This window comes from Schistocerca serialis, chromosome 6 (genome assembly GCF_023864345.2).
Source record: "Schistocerca serialis cubense isolate TAMUIC-IGC-003099 chromosome 6, iqSchSeri2.2, whole genome shotgun sequence".
Taxonomy (NCBI): Eukaryota; Metazoa; Arthropoda; class Insecta; order Orthoptera; family Acrididae; genus Schistocerca; species Schistocerca serialis.
Window position 1 is genome coordinate 205281099 of NC_064643.1, and position 16256 is coordinate 205297354.

The following is a 16256-nucleotide window of genomic DNA, read 5'->3' on the forward strand; positions in this document are numbered from 1 at the left end:
GAATGAAGGATCCTTTATTGTATGATTATATGATAGCGGAACAAAAACTGGTAGCAGTTACTTCTGTAAAATATCTGGGAGTATGCGTGCGGAACGATTTGAAGTGGAATGATCATATAAAATTAATTGTTGGTAAGGCGGGTACCAGGTTGAGATTCATTGGGAGAGTCCTTAGAAAATGTAGTCCATCAACAAAGGAGGTGGTTTACAAAACACTCGTTCGACCCATACTTGAGTATTGCTCATCAGTGTGGGATCCGTACCAGATCGGGTTGACGGAGGAGATAGAGAAGATCCAAAGAAGAGCGGCGCGTTTCGTCACAGGGTTATTTGGTAACCGTGATAGCGTTACGGAGATGTTTAATAAACTCAAGTGGCAGACTCTGCAAGAGAGGCGCTCTGCATCGCGGTGTAGCTTGCTCGCCAGGTTTCGAGAGGGTGCGTTTCTGGATGAGGTATCGAATATATTGCTTCCCCCTACTTATACCTCCCGAGGAGATCACGAGGCTTTCAGACAGTCGTTCTTCCCGCGAACCATACGCGACTGGAACAGGAAAGGGAGGTAATGACAGTGGCACGTAAAGTGCCCTCCGCCACACACCGTTGGGTGGCTTGCGGAGTATAAATGTAGATGTAGATGTAGAATGTCGACAGATTGATTCAGGACAATCGTCGTATCACTCAGAGAGAAATTGGAAGCACAATCGCCATTTCACAAGAACGTGTGGGCCACTTTATCGCTTTGCTTGGTTATCGGAAGATCTGTGCACGATGGGTACCCCTGATGCTGACTCCTGATACGAAAGCGCACAGACTTGAAATTTACCAGGAACTCCTCTCGCGTAACGAGAATGAACGTGACGCTTTTCTCCATTCAATCATGGGACATCATTATGCTTCTGATGGAGACGTTGAGTGAACTGTGAGACTGTGTGTTTTTGCAGAAACAGTGTGTCGACTTCTTCCGTAACGGCTTCAGAAAATTTGTTTATCGTTATCAGAAATGTATGCAATTGGCTGGTGAATATGTGGAAAAGTTAATATTGGTAATTAAAGATCACATTCTAAGGAATATTTCTGCGTCTGATTTATTAAAATACACTACTGGCCATTAAAATTGCTACAACACAAAGATGACGTGCTACAGACGCGAAATTTAAGCGACAGGAAGAAGAACCTGTGATATGCAAATCATTAGCTTTTCACAGCATTCATACAATGTTGGCATCACCTACAACGAGCTGACATGAGGAAAATTTCCAACCGATTTTTCATACACAAACAGCAGCTGACCAGCATTAACTGCCGAAACGTTGTTGTGATGCCTCGCGTAAGGAGGAGAAATGCGTACCATCACGTTTCCGACTGTGATAAAGGTCGGATTGTAGCCTATCGCGATTGCGGTTTATCGTATAGCGACATTGCTGCTCGCGATGGTCGAGATCCAATGACTGTTAGCAGAATATGGAATTGACGGGATGAGGAGGGTAATACGGAACGCCGTGCTGGATCCGCAACGGCCTCGTTTCACTAGCAGTCGAGATAACAGGCATCTGCCGGCCAGTCTGGGCGAGCGGTTCTAGGCGCTTCAGTCTGGAACCGCGTGATCGCTACGGTCGCAGGTTCGAATCCTGCCTCGGGCATGGATGTGTGTGATGTCCTTACGTTAGTTAGGTTTGAGTAGTTCTAAGCTCTAGGGGACTGATGACCTCAGATGTTAGGTCCCATAGTGCTCAGAGCCATTTGGGCCATTTTTTGACAGGCATCTTATCCGCATGGCTGTAACGGATCGTGCAGTCACGTCTCGATCCCTGAGTCAACAGATGGGAACGTTTGCAAGACAACAACAATCTGCACGAACAGTTCGACGACGTTAGCAGTATGGACTATCAGCTCGGAGACCATGGCTGCGGTTACCCTTGACGCTGCATCACAGACAGGAGCGCCTGCGATGGTGTACTCAACGACGAACCTCGGTGCACGAATGGCAAAACGTCATTTTTTCGGATGAATCCAGGTTCTGTATACAGCATCATGATGGTCGCATCCGTGTTTGGCATCATCGCGGTGAACGCACATTGGGAGCGTGTATTTGTCATCGTCATACTGGCGTATCACCCGGCATGATGGTATGGGGTGCCATTGGTTACACGTCTCGGTCACCTCTTGTTCGCATTGATGGCGCTGTGAACACTGGACGTTACATTTCAGATGTGTTACGACCCGTGGCTCTACCCTTCATTCGATCCCTGCGAAACCCTAATTTCAGCAGGATAATGCACGACCGCATGTTACAGAAAATGTTGGACTGCTGCCCTGGCCAGCACATTCTCCAGATCTCTCACCAATTGAAAACGTCTGGTCAATGGTGGCCGAGCAGCTGGCTCGTCACAATACGCCAGTCACTACTGTTGATGAACTGTGGCATCATGTTGAAGCTGCATGGGCAGCTGTACCTGTACACGCCATCCAAACTCTGTTTGACTCAATGCCCAGGCGTATCAAGGCCGTTATTGCAGCCAGAGGTGGTTGACCTGGGTACTGATTTCTCAGGATCTATGCACCCAAATTGCGTGAAAATGTAATCACATGTCAGTTCTGGTATAACATATTTGTCCAATGAATACCCGTCTATCATCTGCATTTCTTCTTGGTGTAGCAATTTTAATGGTCAGTAGTGTATTCCTATCCTAACCCAATTAAGGAAGGTGGAGGGATTGCTTTTTATTGAACCCTCGTAAAACAACTTCGTAACGGTGTGACATCCCCGCAGACAATTACGATGTCTGTGTAGGGCGTCAGAGTGCAACATGCGTTAATCGCTGGGATGTTTAGATGCAGTATGGCCACACCGCAAGGTTCAGCTAACGGTACTTCCGTTTATGACGCTGTTTACCTATCTGAAAGGACACAGTAAGTTCTGTTTCCGAGGCAATCTTCACTCCGTTCGCATCCCTGTCCCGTGATGCCCGCAAACGCATACAACGATAAGCAGGCACCTATTACAGAAAGAGTGTTCGCACAGACCAACGAAAAAAGCCGACGCCGCATTGGAAAGTGAAGGTCGTATAATTTTCGCTTACGGGGGCGTATTACTGGGAAACATTTGGGGCCGACTCGATAATGACCACCGGCGTGGGGACGCAATATAATGCTGCATCGACGCTAATTTGCTGCCTCGCAAAACGCGACTGCCGGGCGCGCGTTAATAATTCCGAGTTAATGCAACTGTCCATTAAGTATTGACGGGAGCGGCATCCGTACCTGGTGCGCAGTGGTGGACGGCGAGGAAAACGAGACTGGAGTATAGTAGGGTAGACCTGGCGAGGTGAGAGTGGTAACATATTACATCGCGGCGACGCCTGGTGACGACGCTAAAGCCGTCGCAGTGCGGCGCTCGCGACGCCCTCGAGCCGTGGAGAAGTTATTTGAGACCGGTTAAGCGCGGCTGCCTCGGGCACAACAGCGTCGCCAGTCCCACTTCAGACCCTCTGGGAGAGGCTCACGCAGGAACGACCGCTGGGAAAAATCGCGTGCTCCACTGCGGGTGCAGAAATTGGGCAGTTCAGGGGAGCGGATGCATGCGAAGCACATCTTCATGTGTAATTCGCTGGCAATACAGTGCGTGGCGTAGGGTACTTCTTACCTACAGTACCAACATTTTCCACTACACCTGTACTGTAGAGAGTGGGGCAAAATGTGAAATCATATTTTAATCCTCAGCAACAGAGGGAACACCACCAAATATAAACATTACAATATCTTTTCCTCGGCCAATTTCCGCTGCAAAAAATGCGTAATTTGTTGTGGGACATTGTGGAATATTCCCGCTTCAGCCCTTACACACTACTGGCCATTAAAATTGCTACACCAAGAAGAAATGCAGATGATAAACGGGTATTCATTGGACAGATGTATTATACTAGAACTGACATGTGAGTACATTTTCACGCAATTTGGGTGCTTAGATCCTGAGAAATCAATACTCAGAACAACCACCTCTGGTCGTAATAACGGCCTTGATACTCCTGGGCATTGAGTCAAACAGAGCTTGGATGGCGTGTACAGGTACAGCTGCCCATGCAGCGTCCACACGATACCACAGTTCATCAAGACTAGCGACTGGCGTAATTTGACGAGCCAGTTGCTCGCCCACCATTGACCAGACGTTTTCAGTTGGTGAGAGTTGGGTTGTTTTGGGGAAGGAGACCAGACAGCGAGGTCATCGGTCACATCGGATTGGGGAAGGAAGTCAGCCGTGCCCCTTTCAAAGGAACCATCTCGGCATTTGCCTGGAGAGATTTACGGAAATCACGGAAAACCTAAATCAAGATGGCCGGACGCGGGATTGAACCGTCGTCCTCCCGAATACGAGTCCAGTGTCTAACCACTGCGCCACCTCGCTCGGTGTAGTTAGTGAGAGATCTGGAGAATGTGCTGGCCAGGGCAGGCCTATCTGTATCCAGAAAGGCCCGTACAGGACCTGCAACATGCGGTCGTGCATTATCCTGCTGAAATGTAGGGTTTCGCAGGGATCGAATGAAGGGTGGAGCCACGGGTCGTAACACATCCGAAATGTAACGTCCACTGTCGGAAGTGCCGTTAACGCGAACAAGAACTGACCGAGACGTGTAACCAACGGCTCCCCATACCATCATGCCGGGTGATACGCCAGTATGGCGATGACGAATACACGCTTCCAATGTGCGTTCACCGCGATGTCGCTATAGACGGATGCGACCATCATGATGCTGTAAACAGAACCTGGATTCATCCGAAAAAATGACGTTTTGCCATTCGTGCACCCAGGTTCGTCGTTGAGTACACCATCGCAGGCGCTCCTGATTGTGATGGTACGCATTTTTCCTCTTCACACGAGGCATCACAACAACGTTTCACCAGCCAACGCCGGTCAACTGCTGTTTGCGTATGAGAAATCGATTGGAAACTTTCCTCATGTCAGCACGTTGTAGGTGTCGCCACCGGCGCCAACCTTGTGTGAATGCTCTGAAAAGTTAATCATTTGCATATCACGGCATCTTCTTCCTGTCGGTTAAATTTCGCGTCTGCAGCACGTCATCTTTGTGGTGTAGCAATTTTAATGGCCAGTAATGAAGTTTCATGAAGTTCCGATATTTGGCGGCGCTATTCGTGTCCTTCAAAATGGGATTTCCAAGCAGTGAGATGTAATTCAGTTTCTTTGGTATCGCAGATATTCATAGGCGCTGCAGAATGTCTATGGAGATTTGGTAGTGAACAAAAGCACGGTGAGTCGTAGAGCGAGGCGTCTGTCATCAACGCAGTAATGCCGCGCAGACCTGTCTGATCTCCTGTGTGCCGCCGGCCGCATACAGCTGTGACTCCTGCAGTGTTGGAACGTGCGGACACTCTCATTCGTCGCCACAAAAACGCAAACGAAGCTCTCGTTCTATTTGACAGCGCCAGGCCTTACACACGTCTGTGCACCCGAAAGGAGCTCACCAAAGTTCCCTAGGGCAAACCTCAAGTTACATCCAAATCCTTCCACGACTATCAATCTAGGTTAACATGTTGTATCTCCCCTGCCGAGAAATCTTTAACCCAGTCAGAAATTTTATTCATATGACATACGGCAGTAATTTCATTAATTTATTTAATTAATTCGTTAAACACATACTATAGCTACTTAAACCATTCAACTGAGCCATTTCTGCACTATCTCTGAAAGCTACGGAGAGAAACAAGTTAGCACATGTTGTTTTGTGTTTAGTGACGCCTGTTACCATTATATTACGGGTTGCTTCATTATCAAGAAAAGTTTCATTGCATAAAAGTGTGCTGAAATGAAATATGTGGAGAGACATGGAGTGAAAAATTTTAAATAAAGCACCATTGCATATATGATTTATCATTAACAATTTTGTAAATAATCCATTTAAATTTAGAAGGAAAACCGTGTCCATATTACAGAACTAGAAGATAAATGCTACTGTTACTCAACATTAAAGCTGATTCTAGCTCATAAAGATGTGAACAATACTGCGTAATGTCATAATGCCTTGGTCCACGGCTTTCCTTGTTCTATATCAATGATGTTTATCATGAGATTCACTCTTATACCTATCCTCATTCCATAAACACGAATAAACTTGTCGGAAGGCCTGGGTTTAAAGTTGCGACATGCAACACTGTACTATGAGTCCACTCCCTTAAAATCGCGTCAACTCGCTTGGCGCCGGCCGAAGTGGCCGTGCGGTTAAAGGCGCTGCAGTCTGGAACCGCAAGACCGCTACGGTCGCAGGTTCGAATCCTGCCTCGGGCGTGGATGTTTGTGATGTCCTTAGGTTAGTTAGGTTTAACTAGTTCTAAGTTCTAGGGGACTAATGACCTCAGCAGTTGAGTCCCATAGTGCTCAGAGCCATTTGAACCAACTCGCTTGGCGGTCTCGCCACAGGAAATACGCTACTGTATTAGTCTGAGCTATGAACCGGGCTACTATGAACAGCTCCTCACAGCTTTACATGGTTTCCGAATCAAGATGCAACTTGTGATTTCACACAAGAAAAGATTTGTGGTGGGTTAACGTCACCTTACGCGTTTAAACAAAATATAACGTGTCTTGTGGATAGTAACAGAACATTTGGTCTGAATTTATTTATTTAATTTACATACCACTCCGGTCGACGGTTGTTAACAGTCTATTTAGGATTCTGAAAAAAAAAAACCTCCAGGAAATTGGAAAGTGCATTTCAGAGGCAATAACACTCGACGCGCTGCACTATAATGGGATATCGATCCCATCTTAAGACGAACGTCTTCCAAATGCTCACCATGATCATTCAGTACTAGATGATTACTCCCCGCTTTCGCTTATTTTTCGTCGACTATCAGGTTCGGATGTTAACTGAAGAGAGCAGAATAGGGAGCAGGAAAAAGAAAACGCACACAAGACGACACGTACAGAGGGTATTAAAGAAGATAGCTCACATGATATACAATATGCCTTCAACAGATTTCGTCTTTCTATATTCCGAGATAGATTGCGGTTTCTGTCTAAAGCTGCGCGCTATTTTCTAATCTGAACTCATCTTTATTCCAGAGTTCTTCACAAAACCAATAACTTATCTTTATTCCAGAGTTCTTGAGAAAACCAATCACAGATGAACGCTCTTTTTAGATCCTCTACCTGCAGGAATCCATCTGCAAGCTTTTGCTCTCCTTTTTCACACCGCGCTTGATTATAACTAGGTGAACAACTGAAATACCTTTTCATTTGAAGGAAAGAAAGTAGGCATGAGAGCCTGTAAAACTATAGTTCTTCAAACGTATTCCACGATGCATTTCGTAGACTGTCATATACGAATTTAACAAACGATTCAGGTTCGTCACAATAAAGCAACTTAACAACACCCTGTCTATAAGAAAGAAAAAAAACACGCATTTACCATACAAAACATTGTGTCCCTAGGCATTCATATCACAAACATTTATGTAATTAAACATCATCCGTAATACAAGTTACTCTTATTTAATGATAATTACTTCCACATAACCGCCTCATACGCCGTGTGGTCACGCGCCTGAATGCCGTGTTGAGGTATAATGCTCTCTAGGCAAATTGCGCCGACACGAGAAATTGCTATTTAATTTTCCTTGGCTTAGTCCACCGGACTTTTTTCACTTCAAAGTTTGGGACTTAACTGTGAACTGCTATTTGTGCTGCGTAAATGCGCTTCGAGAAAGGAGGGCGGAATTTTGTGTTATTTTCAATTAATATACATTTTATTTTTTTATCTAGGCCTTAGTTTCTCTGCGTCAAAACCGGCGTGGGCGACTTCATCTTACATTCGCAAGCTGAATAATACTGGATGACTTACCAGATATCGCACTAATCCATATCCATTGCTATGGAAACAGTTGTTCGCAATATTCTTTCCTCTCGTACGGTGCCGCGCGGGATAGCTGCGCGGTCTTAGGCGCCTTGCTACGGTTCGCGCGGCTTCCCCCGTCGAAGGTTCGAGACTTCCCTCTGACATGTGTGTGTGTGTGTGTGTGTGTGTGTGTGTGTGTGTGTGTGTGTGTGTGTGTGTGTTGTCCTTAGCGTTAAGTTAGTTTAAGTTAGATTAAGTAGTGTGTAAGCCTAGGAACCGATGAACTCCGCAGTTTGATCCCATAGGAACTTACCACAAATTTCCAATTTTCTCGTATGGTTCCTATCATGACTATTTGATACTTTGTGTGTCCACTAAATTTTTACGTTCCTCTGCTGTACATAATTTCAAATGCTTCCAGTTTTTTTTCAGCGTCAGTTGGCTTTTAAAATTCGCACAATAAAATGTTTCAGGTGTACTGTTTTAGAGTCTTCTTCCACAATTACATGAGTCCATTTCAAAAAGGTAGACTTTTCTGATTTCCACCCCTTGTTCAGAATTAATTATTGTTCGACCCTGCTTTGGCTAACATTTCTGTCTCACAATGCAGTGTGTTGCGCATTAAGTTACACGATCAGGTCTAAATGTAGAGAATGAAATGCATTCTGTCAACATAGCACTGATGGGAAAACTCTTTAAATTTTGCAGAAATGCTGCTTCGGTGGTCCTCTACGTGTGTCAGACCACGCTCCGAGCCTTTGCTTGTCAGCTACAGTCCCACTGGTTGAGATTTATCTATGTTGTGTGTGGAACATCTCCAACCGCGCCCCTTGCGCCAGGAAGTTGAAGGCATGGCAGCATCTCTTGGCTAGCGCAGCGTCGTGCAAACTGTTTTTGTATATCAACGAAAATTTAAAAAAATGGAAAATATAATTGGACGGATTAAAAAATATACTCAACCGGTGGCAGCACGAGAAAACACAGATAAACGTTAACAAAATATGCACGCTTTCGGAGCCAGTGGCTCCTTCTTCTGGGAGAAGGGTTGGAGGGGAAGGAACAGGGATGAAGCAAAAAGACTCGTGAGGTTTACGAAACGAAGGGAATCACAGAAAAGTCGCCCAAAATCCGGGGGCGTGATGAGTAACAACGACTGACTGCTGGGGCTGCACTGGACAACATTTGAAAACCTGAGAGTTTAGAGGTGGAAGATAAGGTAATAATAAAGATAGAGATTACTGATCAAACACTGTGCACGAGTTAGTAAGTGTGAAAATGTATGTGGTAGACATGTACGCGGAGGGGAGGGGGAGCGGAATGGGGAAGGTAGAGAAAAAAGTAGGTCAAAAATGAAAGATACAGCAAGCTGGAAGTGAGTGAAGAAAGGAATAGTTACTTAGTTACTGAAAAGAAAGGTTGAGGCCGAAGAAATTTATTTAAATTAAAGCCAGGCGGGTGGCGAGAATAGAGGACATGTAACGCCAGGACCCACTTGCGTAGTTATCAGTTGGGATGAATGGCCATAGAGATAGGCTCTATTCTGTTGCAAAGCATGCTCTACGACATGACAGTATTGACTTCGGTACTTGTTTCACGACATTTGCCATCTGGATTCTCTGTCCTGACAGCCGTTTCTAAGAACCATCCATGTGGGATCCGGCGTTACAATATGTCCTTCGTTCTCACCATCCACCTGGCCTTAATTTACGTTAATTTCTTCCGAATCAAGATTTCTTTTCAGTAACTATCCCTTTCTTCCTTCCTTTCCAGTTTTCTAAATCTTTTATTTCCTGACCTGTCAATACCCACCACTGCCCCCCCCCCTCCTGGTCCTATGTCTACCACATATAATGCACTTAGCTATCCGCTCATATTAACCCTTGTACTATGTCTTGTCAGTAATCTCATTTTTGCTTATTACCTTGGCTTCCTACTTCAAGCTCTCAGGTTTTCAAGTATCGTCCGGTGCAGTCACAACAATCAGCCGTTATTTCTCAACGCGTCCGGTAAGTCTTCCCTGACCCTGGGAACTATGCGATTTTTCCGTAACTCTCCCTATTTCCTAAACCTCGCTAGTCTTTTTCCTTTGTCCTTCTTCTCTCCTCTTCAACCCTTTTGGCAGAAGAAGAAGAAGAAGAAGAAGCCAGTAGTTCCGGAAGCTTGCACATTTCCACAACTTTGTTAAGTGTTTTCTCCCGCAACCGCTTCCTGAGTAGGTTTTTTATCTGTCCAGTTATACTTTGGAGGGGTACTCACACTCGTCGTGGTCCTTGGCGGTGACGGTGAGCACGGTGTGCTGGATGTCCTCGTTCTCGTCCACCTCTGCCTCGTACAGCGCCTTGTCGAAGTACGGCGGGTTGTCATTCTTGTCCGCGATGCCAATGCGGATGAACTTCGTCACTGCAACACACACACACACACATTATTGAATTAGTCGCGATTCGATTGCGCATTCAATCTCTAGTACCACATTCAAACTGTACATTGTACCGGTAAGTGGAACGTTAATTCATTATAAAGCCAATAACAACCCTCAAATTTTCTCCATATGTTGGAGTAATTTGGGAGGCTAATCTGTATATCTACGCCACTGTTTGCTATCCAATATCGTGCGACCTGTAATTTTAACTGTGAGTGTACCCGATTGTCACTGTATAGTAGCAGCGCCATCTCATACAGTGTATGGTTCGGAAATAACATGACAAATGAAACACTAAACGTATAATGAGATCCGATAAAGAAAAGCGAATTAGTTATTATTTCTGTCATCCAGTGAATATTTGAAAAGTATCTCCGAGAAGACTACTCTCATGTATTTATGAACACAACTGTGTTATTAATAATTATTATCAAGTTATTACTCTTGCGATTTTTCTGTTCAAAAATGGTTCAAATGGCTCTGAGCACTATGCGACTTAACTTCTGAGGTCGTCAGTCACCTACAACTTAGAACTAATTAAACCTAACTAACCTAAGGACATCACACACATCCATTCCCGAGGCAGGATTCGAGCCTGCGACCGTTGCGGTCGCTCGGCTCCAGACTGTAGCGCCTAGAACCGCACGGCCACTCCGGCCGGCCGATTTTTCTGTCACTGGTACAGAAAGGGAAGATTACTAGCACTACGACCAAACATCAAGCCAGTCTCTGACAACATGCAAGGCATACTTTTAGCATACCTACATATTGAAAGAAATTCATTTCTGGACGACCAACAAGTTTCGTATTTTCAGCCAGTGGTGTCCCATAGTTCGTATATGTTTGGGAAAAGTCTTATTTAAGTATCACCAACAGCTGCTGGTGATATAAGCCTTTATTTACCACCATTTACCATCAGCCGATTACCACCAGGTAATATAAAATATTACATCAGCCTGCATTACAACATTCCTACTATGGCAATCCCAAGTACACTCCTTGAGAAAAGAAAGTGAAGCATCCAGAAGGAGATGAGGAAACGAGACGAAACTTCACGGGTTGAGAGGGTATGTGATGATATTACACTAATTATAAAATCGAGTCAGATTTAAAAAACTTGGCAATATGAGTCCATTGACTTACATGACGTTACACTCGCTATCGCCTGTATACATGCACTGATTCAGATGGGAATTAAGCACCAACACTTCCCCGCCATTTGGAAGACGGTCAAGGTCCTGATGTTCAGGAAGCCGGGGAAAAAGACCACTCCCTCCCACAAAATTACCGACCCATCAGTCTGCTGAGCGCGCTCAGCAAGATCGTTGAGAAGGTAATACTAAAACGACTCACCAGGCACTGCATTACAAACGACACCCTGGGGCCGGAGCAATTTGGCTTCAGGACTCACCACTCGACAACACAACTACTCCTCCGCGTCGTTGAATACATAACACACGGATAAAACAGAAACAAAGCAACTGGGGCAGTGTTCCTGGACATCGGAAAGGCCTTCGATCGTCTGTGGCACAACGGCCTCATACACAGACTCAACGACGCAGGGTTCCCCGACGGGCTCGTGCGTCTCATACACTCATATCTCACGGACCGGCTGGAGTACACCAAGGAAGCATCCTAGGGCCCTTACTGTTTAACCTCTACATTAACGACCTCCCAGCTACACACAACACGACGGTGGCAATCTACGCGGATAACACTGTCATCCTCGTGCAAGGCTGGAAGCCGTCTAACATTAACTCACGACCACAGACTGCACTCAGAGCGGTAGAGCCTTGGCTGGTGAAATGGCGTGTTAGAGTAAACGTCGACAAGTGCGAAGCCGTTCTGTTCACTAGAAGACTGAAACTACTGCGCAAATATCCACACTGCAACCCAATAACACTACATAACTTCTCTGACGTCGATCTGTTGTAGAATTTTAGAACATGTTTTTTGCTCGAGTATCATGTCGTTTTTGGAAACCCAGAATCTACTATGTAGGAATCAACATGGATCCCGGAAACAGCGATCGTGTGAGACCCAACTCGCTTTATTTGTTCATGAGACCCAGAAAATATTAGATACAGGCTCCCAGGTAGATGCTATTTTTCTTGACTTCCGGAAGGCGTTCGATACAGTTCCGCACTGTCGCCTGATAAACAAAGTAAGAGCCTACGGAATATCAGACCAGCTGTGTGGCTGGATTGAAGAGTTTTTAGCAAACAGAAAACAGCATGTTGTTATCAATGGAGAGACGTCTGCAGACGTTAAAGTAACCTCTGGCGTGCCACAGGGGAGTGTTATGGGACCATTGCTTTTCACAATATATATAAATGACCTAGTAGATAGTGTCGGAAGTTCCATGCGGCTTTTCGCGGATGATGCTGTAGTATACAGAGAAGTTGCAGCATTAGAAAATTGTAGCGAAATGCAGGAAGATCTGCAGCGGATAGGCACTTGGTGCAGGGAGTGGCAACTGTCCCTTAACATAGACAAATGTAATGTATTGCGAATACATAGAAAGAAGGATCCTTTATTGTATGATTATATGATAGCGGAACAAACACTGGTAGCAGTTACTTCTGTAAAATATCTGGGAGCATGCGTGCGGAACGATTTGAAGTGGAATGATCATATAAAATTAATTGTTGGTAAGGCGGGTACCATGTTGAGATTCATTGGGAGAGTGCTTAGAAAATGTAGTCCATCAACAAAGGAGGTGGCTTACAAAACACTCGTTCGACCTATACTTGAGTATTGCTCATCAGTGTGGGATCCGTACCAGATCGATTTGACGGAGGAGATAGAGAAGATCCAAAGAAGAGCGGCGCGTTTCGTCACAGGGTTATTTGGTAACCGTGTTAGCGTTACGGAGATGTTTAATAAACTCAAGTGGCAGACTCTGCAAGAGAGGCGCTCTGCATCGCGGTGTAGATTACTCGCCAGGTTTCGAGAGGGTGCGTTTCTGGATGAGGTATCGAATATATTGCTTCCCCCTACTTATAGCTCCCGAGGAGATCACGAATGTAAAATTAGAGAGATTAGAGCGCGCACGGAGGCTTTCAGACAGTCGTTCTTCCCGCGAACCATACGCGACTGGAACAGGAAAGGGAGGTAATGACAGTGGCACGTAAAGTGCCCTCCGCCACACACCGTTGGGTGGCTTGCGGAGTATAAATGTATATGTAGATGTAGATGTACATGCACGCCCAATGCGTTTCCGTGAGAAGGTCGAATACCTCGGTGTCTGGCTGGACCGGAAACCACTCTGGGGGGACCACATTCAACACGTGACCAACAATGCAAACGCGAGGCTCAAACAACTCTACCCTATGCTTAACAGGCGTAGCACACTGAATAGGAGGGTGTCCAGGTCCATGTACACCACACTTATCAGACCTCTGATGACGTATGCTGCTCCCGTCTGGGGGTACGCTGCGCCCACACGCCTGCGCCGTCTGCACCTCATACAGAACAAAGTACTCAGAATCATAAGCCATGCACCACGTTACACACGCACCGCGGATCTTCACCGGGAATATCGGCTAGATACCATCTTGCAGGTATTCCAAAAACTCTCCACACGACTGTGCAGAAACACGAGACACTCGCGTAACCCGTTTACCGTTCTCTGGGGGAACTACGACCACAACCATATAAGGAAGCATAATAGACCAAAGACACTATTAGTAAGAAACTAAACATCTATGTTCCATACCACGCTGACACGACAGTGCTGGCGAGCCCCTACAACACAGCTACTACTGGCAACTCCAGATGCTCGACCCGCCGAAAAACAGGCAATCGCAGGGAAACCGTACTGTACACAATACGCAAAACAGCCGCACACACCCCCTACACTGTGAGCTGATCTATGGCCGACCGCGCAGTAATGTATGACGACCTGGTACTGTTACAGGGACGCAGCAGCTGCAGCTGGCCCTACAACGAGCACCCGCAACGAGAAAGGTAACGATGGACGATACCTCGCACTAACATAACCACACCTTACATAAACTGTCACAGCTAGCAATCCGCTACTGCCCTTACTACCCGCCCTACTGTCGCAGAGATGGATAACATCACAGCCCGCATCCTGTGCCTCCTGATTTGGAAACTAACATGTTATATGGAGGCGACAGTAGAACTTTTGGTTTGGTCACCACGTCGGTGCGGGCGTGGAGGGGCCCCATTCTTTAGGGAATGGTGCCATAAATCCGTTATATGCTCTTCTGAGGCAAGTTAGCCCACAACTGTTGTATAAATGGTCACTGATAGCCTAAACCGAGACGGAGTTTAAGGTAGAGCTGGTCGGAGACATGTTCTATCTGGAGTACCGCAACATCCCGCGGACAGTTCAAAGAGACACGCGTCATGGGTGGCTGAGCATTTTCCTGCTGAAAAATGACATGTGCCGTCAGAGTTCCCTCAGTAACTACTAGCCACGACTGAAGCACATCCAACTCCTGCACACACCTTGACGCCACCAACAACGTCGCTGTGGCTAACCAAAATATTGGAAGACTGGGATCTTTCCCCAGGTCGCTGCTGCACTCGCCAGCGGTGGTCAGCAGGGGAGAGCATAGGTGCGATACATCGCTGAACGCATTGTGATGCCATTCCTTTGTAGTCCACGTCCGCAGGTCACGGTACCATTCCAAACGCAGCCATCTTTGATGTGGTGTTAACCTCAGGCTACGCATGGGACGTTAATTCCCCAGCCCGGCTGCTACTTGTCTCCAACCAATGGTGCGGGATGTGACAGACTGTTGCAGGGAGTCCATTACTTGTTCTCGTATGGCAGATGCATACATGAAGTGGTTAAAATGTGCCTGGTGCATAGTGCAGAGATCCTCCCTTATTTAATCAGACGTATGCCCAATGTTGTGTACATAGTTCCGCGTAGTCAGCGCGTACACAACTTTCCCACCGGAGCGCGCCCCGCTAAGCACAACAGCGCAGGCGCAGCGCTCGTCCGTCTCCGCACTACGAGATGGCGCTGCCTTAGAGATGGACCAAATTCTGCTTCCGCCGATCCACGTATTAATATGTAACGCAGCCAATGAGATTGCTGCTAATGTAGAACCTTTTCTCCTCGCGGATCAGACTCGCGCAGTGATACACGAACGCGTGAGGTATTAAAACGAGTGTACAGACCTCCGATCAGTCAGTTTGCATTTGTCTGTACCAGTCTGCATTAGTCTGCATTTGTCTGTACCAGTCTATAGTCAAGTTTCAGTCTGCGCCTAATAAGATTATCAGATTCCTGTACATAGCCACGAAGAGAAATGTATAGACACTTTGTCAAGTATCAGAGATATGTGAGAATAAGATTAACGTACCAGGACCAAAGGAACTTCAGATTGTCAATTGTAAATAGCACCCAGAATCAAGTTACGTAATGTCTATCCTTTTTATTATTTTAATAAATGTGTGTGAAAATTAATCAAGTTCTGTTTTAAGTTGGTCACCGTCAATCTGCTACTCTAAGCGTGCAAGTGGCATTTCTATCGTCTGACCTAACGGGAGAAGATAAACACGCCACGATAAGACCACGAGACATATTTCTGACACTCGCCTACTTTGTTAGAGCGACAAGTCAAATAATCTGATGGTGTGTGTACCGAAGGTCTTACAGTACGCACACCACACCCAACCTCACGTTTCCATGCAGTCCAACAGGGGCCTACCGTCACATTCCAATGCTCCACAAACCGAGATATTGAACTAATCGATCAGCGAGCCATGAACACGCATAATGAGGGCCCTATCAAACTTTGTAAAGTTCTGATACCGCAGTCTCACACGAGTTGGTCCCCTTATTCCTCACAGTGATCACTCAACAACTGACGCTGTTCACGCGGGTATATACCCTACAGGCCTGGCAGCAACACTAAGCACGAACAACACTGCTTCTCGCTACCATTGAGAACTGCAACTCATCACTTCCACACCGCCGATGGTGTTTAGTGCACAAAGCTACACTG

At 46.1% G+C, this 16256-nt stretch overlaps 1 protein-coding gene across 1 annotated transcript in view; it reads right to left on the reverse strand.

The window, feature by feature from the left end:
- The window catches only part of LOC126483649 (neural-cadherin-like), a 263505-nt gene extending 253273 nt beyond the window's left edge, over nucleotides 1-10232 (reverse strand). Inside the window, exon 1 of the mRNA XM_050106709.1 lies at nucleotides 10107-10232. The gene's annotated coding sequence lies outside the window, so the exon portion shown is untranslated. The remainder of the gene's footprint in view (nucleotides 1-10106) is intronic.
- Nucleotides 10233-16256: the final 6024 nt, after the last annotated feature.